The sequence below is a fragment of the Pteropus medius genome, unplaced genomic scaffold (genome assembly GCF_902729225.1).
Source record: "Pteropus medius unplaced genomic scaffold, Ma_sr-lr_union100, whole genome shotgun sequence".
Classification (NCBI taxonomy): domain Eukaryota; kingdom Metazoa; phylum Chordata; class Mammalia; order Chiroptera; family Pteropodidae; genus Pteropus; species Pteropus medius.
Window position 1 is genome coordinate 40,727,944 of NW_024349800.1, and position 4,229 is coordinate 40,732,172.

The 4,229-nt window shown below is 39.2% G+C and overlaps 1 long non-coding RNA gene across 2 annotated transcripts; it reads left to right on the top strand.

Moving 5' to 3' along the window:
- The first annotated feature begins 1,220 nt into the window (after positions 1 to 1,220).
- On the top strand, positions 1,221 to 3,769 carry LOC120621740 (uncharacterized). Of its 2 annotated transcripts, none has more exons than XR_005658283.1 (3): positions 1,221 to 1,382; positions 2,039 to 2,233; positions 3,663 to 3,769. It is a non-coding gene; the product is annotated as an uncharacterized LOC120621740 (long non-coding RNA). The 2 variants fall into 2 exon arrangements; XR_005658284.1 differs by having other exon boundaries at positions 2,080 to 2,233.
- Positions 3,770 to 4,229: the final 460 nt, after the last annotated feature.

Here is a 4,229-nt window from a genome sequence, read left to right on the forward strand (position 1 = left end):
AGCTGCCACCCATGTGCAGCAGAGGATAGAAATGGCTGAGCCTGCAGGCTCGGCTGACTAGAGGCAAGGTCCTCAATTTGAAGTCAGAGGAAAGGCAGGTGAGGCTACTTGTGGAGTGAAGAGTTAAAAAGATTTAAGACTGGCAGCAGCCAAAATCAAAATCCTAACTTTCGAAATCTAGGAAGGAAAATTGTCAAGCTCTCGATAGGCAGTCACATCTCCTTGATTCCCATAGAAATGCTCTGTATGGAGAATTTATAACTACATATATATATATATATATATATATATATATATATATATATAAACATAACTATATATACATAACTATATATATATAAACATAACTATATATACATAACTATATATATATATATCACCATGATTATCACTCGTTATCCACACTCATCTATTCTTAACACAGCATTAAATATAGTCCCTTATGTAATTGTATTATATCATTCATTGGAATAGAAATTACATGGATATATTTTATGAATGAAAATCTCCTATTTTTATAATGATGACTGATGTCCAGATACCTCTGGGGTACAGTCTTTATGACAGTTTGCTTACGAGAGCTTTATAATGATGTTCTTTTGGGTAGAAATCTCCTGGTGAGGTTAGAATAGTAAATTTATTTTTTTTCAAATCCTACTAATTTAGAATTGGGAAAAAATGCTTTTATTTATAAATATCTTACTTAGTTCTAATATTTTTTTTTACCTTGCTGCCTTAACTCATTTTGGAACAAGATTGGGGGTGGGGGGATACTAAACAAACAAAAAATAAAATTAACAAATAAATACAAAAGAATGTAAAATAGAGCCAGGAGTGAGGGTGATTTTAAATAGCCTGTACTATTTAGCAGGTTGAATGCCCTTCTAGACACTCATTTAATAAACACTCTCCATGTAACTTTTCCCTCCTCGGCTTTCAGAGTGATATCCTTTTACTGTGGTCCTCCTCTCTATCCTCTTAATTAATTCCTTATTCCTTATTCCATACCTTAAGATGAGAAATCTTTTTTTTCTTACTTTAGAAGTTAAAAAAAAAGGGACTGAGAGTAATTCCTAAATACAGGAGCAAACTCTTTCCAAAATTCAAATTGTGCATTTCTGAAAGGCCACAGGATGTCGACACCTTAATGTTCTGCCAGCACCACGAACTTAAGTGACAAAACTGTTCTGTGCTGACTCACTTGAAATGCCATTCTCCAGAGTGCACTCACACGCTACAGACACAAAACTAGCTTGTTGTCTCCTTCACTTTACAAAGGTCACTGCCAAACTTCCAGTCCCATGGAAAAAGCAGCTTGTCTCATCCCTCACCAACCTCTCTGCTACCTTCTCCATCACCCTTATCACCAGCATAAGTAAAAGGTAGGTGGACATAATACGGGGTATGCTGCCACATGGACTCATATGAAAAAGACAAACAGGCTGTTGGTTTTTTTTGTTGTTGTTGTTGTTTTTTAACGATAAGTTGGTGAGAGAACAAGTCAGGTTTAGAGAGAAAAAAGGAGCAAAAGTAGGCTAGCTTAGAAATGACAAAAAGATAAAAGCATGATTGCAAAAGATTAAAATATTCATAAAATAGTGCGACATGCAATTGTGACAACAAATGTGAGAAACTAAACCTCATACATTTGATTAGTGCCCTTGGTAAATAAATACATATTGACTCCACAAATAACTTTCCCAATGCTATTACTTCAGATGACTAATTGGTTCTAAATATAAACCAAATAATAAAAAAAAAAAACCCAAAACATGGACATTAAAATTGCTTGGGAGCACTTATATGCTTATACTAATAATTTTGTTTTAGGTTTTAATCACTATATATCATAACTGTCATCAAAAAGCTATTGATTTTTGAACATTTATTATGTGCCAGACAGTACCTTATAGAGTAGCAAGGAGACAACCAATAACCTGAGGTGCTTAGAATACTGTTTTAAAGATGAAGAAACTGAAGCTTAAAAAGATTAAGTAATTTTTTTAAGCTAACAGTAGTTTCTTTCTTTCCCAATTAGATCACAAAGTGATATTTGTCATTTCTGCTCATGGTGCATAGCTCAGACTAATCGCACAGCCGCAACCTAACTAGAAGAGAAGCCAGAGAATGTCTTCCTGAGTGCCCAAGAAAAATGAAATGGGATCTAGTGTCTCTGCGATAAAGTTCTCCCTCACACAACTTGAAAAGCCTTGAAGAGGCTGTTTTATATGTGGTATGTAACTTTATTCAACAGAACACCTTTTGGAAAGGGCACTTTCTATATCTAGAACTATATTCTTAAGGAAATTGTGAGAGAACTGGTCATTAGTAACTTGTAAAGTAAATGAAAAGGAGAAATATTTGTTTTGCTTCCTAGAAGAATGATCAAGAACAAAGGATATATTTAACGACCAATTAGAACAAACCAAATCAGAACAAATACCACTCTAAAGAGCCGGTGTGCGCATAGGAACCCATTCTTGCTACCCAAGGAAAGGGGAGATGTAGAAAGGAGGATAGTCAGGGAGATGGCTTGAGACTGCCGAATAATGTGATTTCTCCCTATGGCCCCAAGTCTGGGGAGAGACGAGGTGAAACAGATTTATTTTTTTGTTAGTGATGAAATAGTTGCATATCTGGGTTGATGTCAGCTGCATCAGAAGCAGTAGGTTGGACTCAGGAGCCAGAAACCAAGGAGGCCATGAGAAAGTAAACCTTAGGATACAACAGAAATCTAAAATATAAAACCTTGCTTTTCTCTACTTCTTAAACTAAAACCAATTATGAGTTCACATTCACAGGGACAATAAAGTAATTCACATCAGTCATTTCTGGGGGTCTTCCTCTTCAGGGTTTTGGAAAAGTCTCAGAGCATTATGCAGAGCCAAGTATCAGGGAGCTCCCTTAGGTCATCAGTCATCATTATTGGTCTATATTGGTCATTTACCCCAACCCCAGATGCCACTGCCCTGGGGCTCAAAACTTCAGAAGGGTAGATCTGCTTCTTCTATGCCTTATGTGGGGTCCTGGAAGCACTGGCCAGGTTGAGAGCCCAGGTCCAGTCTTTTGGCGCATCAGGGGGTTGCCCTTCTAAGCTCTGGCCACCTACCCAAGATACAGCCACAGACAGGAAGAGGTTCTGATGTACCTGAGAACCTCTGGCCTATAGCATCCCTTAGGTTGAATCTCTTCTCTCTTGCTACTGTCAGGGTGCCATAGGCTAAATGTTTGTGCCCCCCTCTCAAATTCATACATTAAATCCTAACCCCCAATGTGAAGGTATTTGGAGGTAGGGCCTTTGGCAGATGAATAAGTTATGACGGGATTAGTGCCCTTCTAAAAGAAACCCAAGAGAGCTTTCTGCTCTCTGCCATCTGAGGATACAAGTTTGGCAGTCTGCAACATGAAAGAGGGCCCTCACCAGAACTTGACCTTGCTGGCACCCTGATCTCAGACTTCCAGACACCAGACTGTGAGAAACAAATTTCTGTTGTTTAAGAGCCACTCATTTTTTGATAATTTATTATAACAGCATGAACTAAGACATAGGGGTTCCCCGATTTCCCCTTTCCCTCCAGAATGCCCTGAATAATCTCAGTAACATTGGTAGGTCTTTACAAAAGACAGGAAGATGCACTAACCTCACATACTGTCTGCTTTAGGTTCTTCAAAACTGCCTGAGAGAAGTAAATACTAAGAACTAGGCTGTGTTGAATGGTAGAGAAACAGTTATAATAAACGACAACCCGCTAGGCTGAGGGGAGTTCACCAGCATAGATGGTTTCTAGCCTGCTGACATCTCGCACCTGGAGTTACTGCTTCCCTGTTCTGTCAGAGTCTTTCTCAAGCACCAGACAGCCAGCTCAGCCTCAGTGCACCGGGAAGTGCTATGGAGTTGACAAGCCCAGGACCAATCTCCAACTGATGGGGGCTGGGAGTCAGTAAATGTCTCAACTCCCTATCCTCTGGCAGGACAATTCTGACAGGTGTGCCACAAAGTACCTCAGGTAGTTACAGGCGCATCAGCTCCCAACTGCCCAGATGGGATCTGCTCATCAATACACCTTGTACTGGCTTTTCTTCTTCCCTGTCTCACCTTTCTCAGTTCCTCAGCTGTGCTTCTTGGGATCGATTCCCAAATAAAGTTCTCCTGGCAGGGTCTAATGTGAACTAAAACAGAGGGAAGTTCAATATTTCACAATGACAGGCTTGTTCACATGCATCTGTAC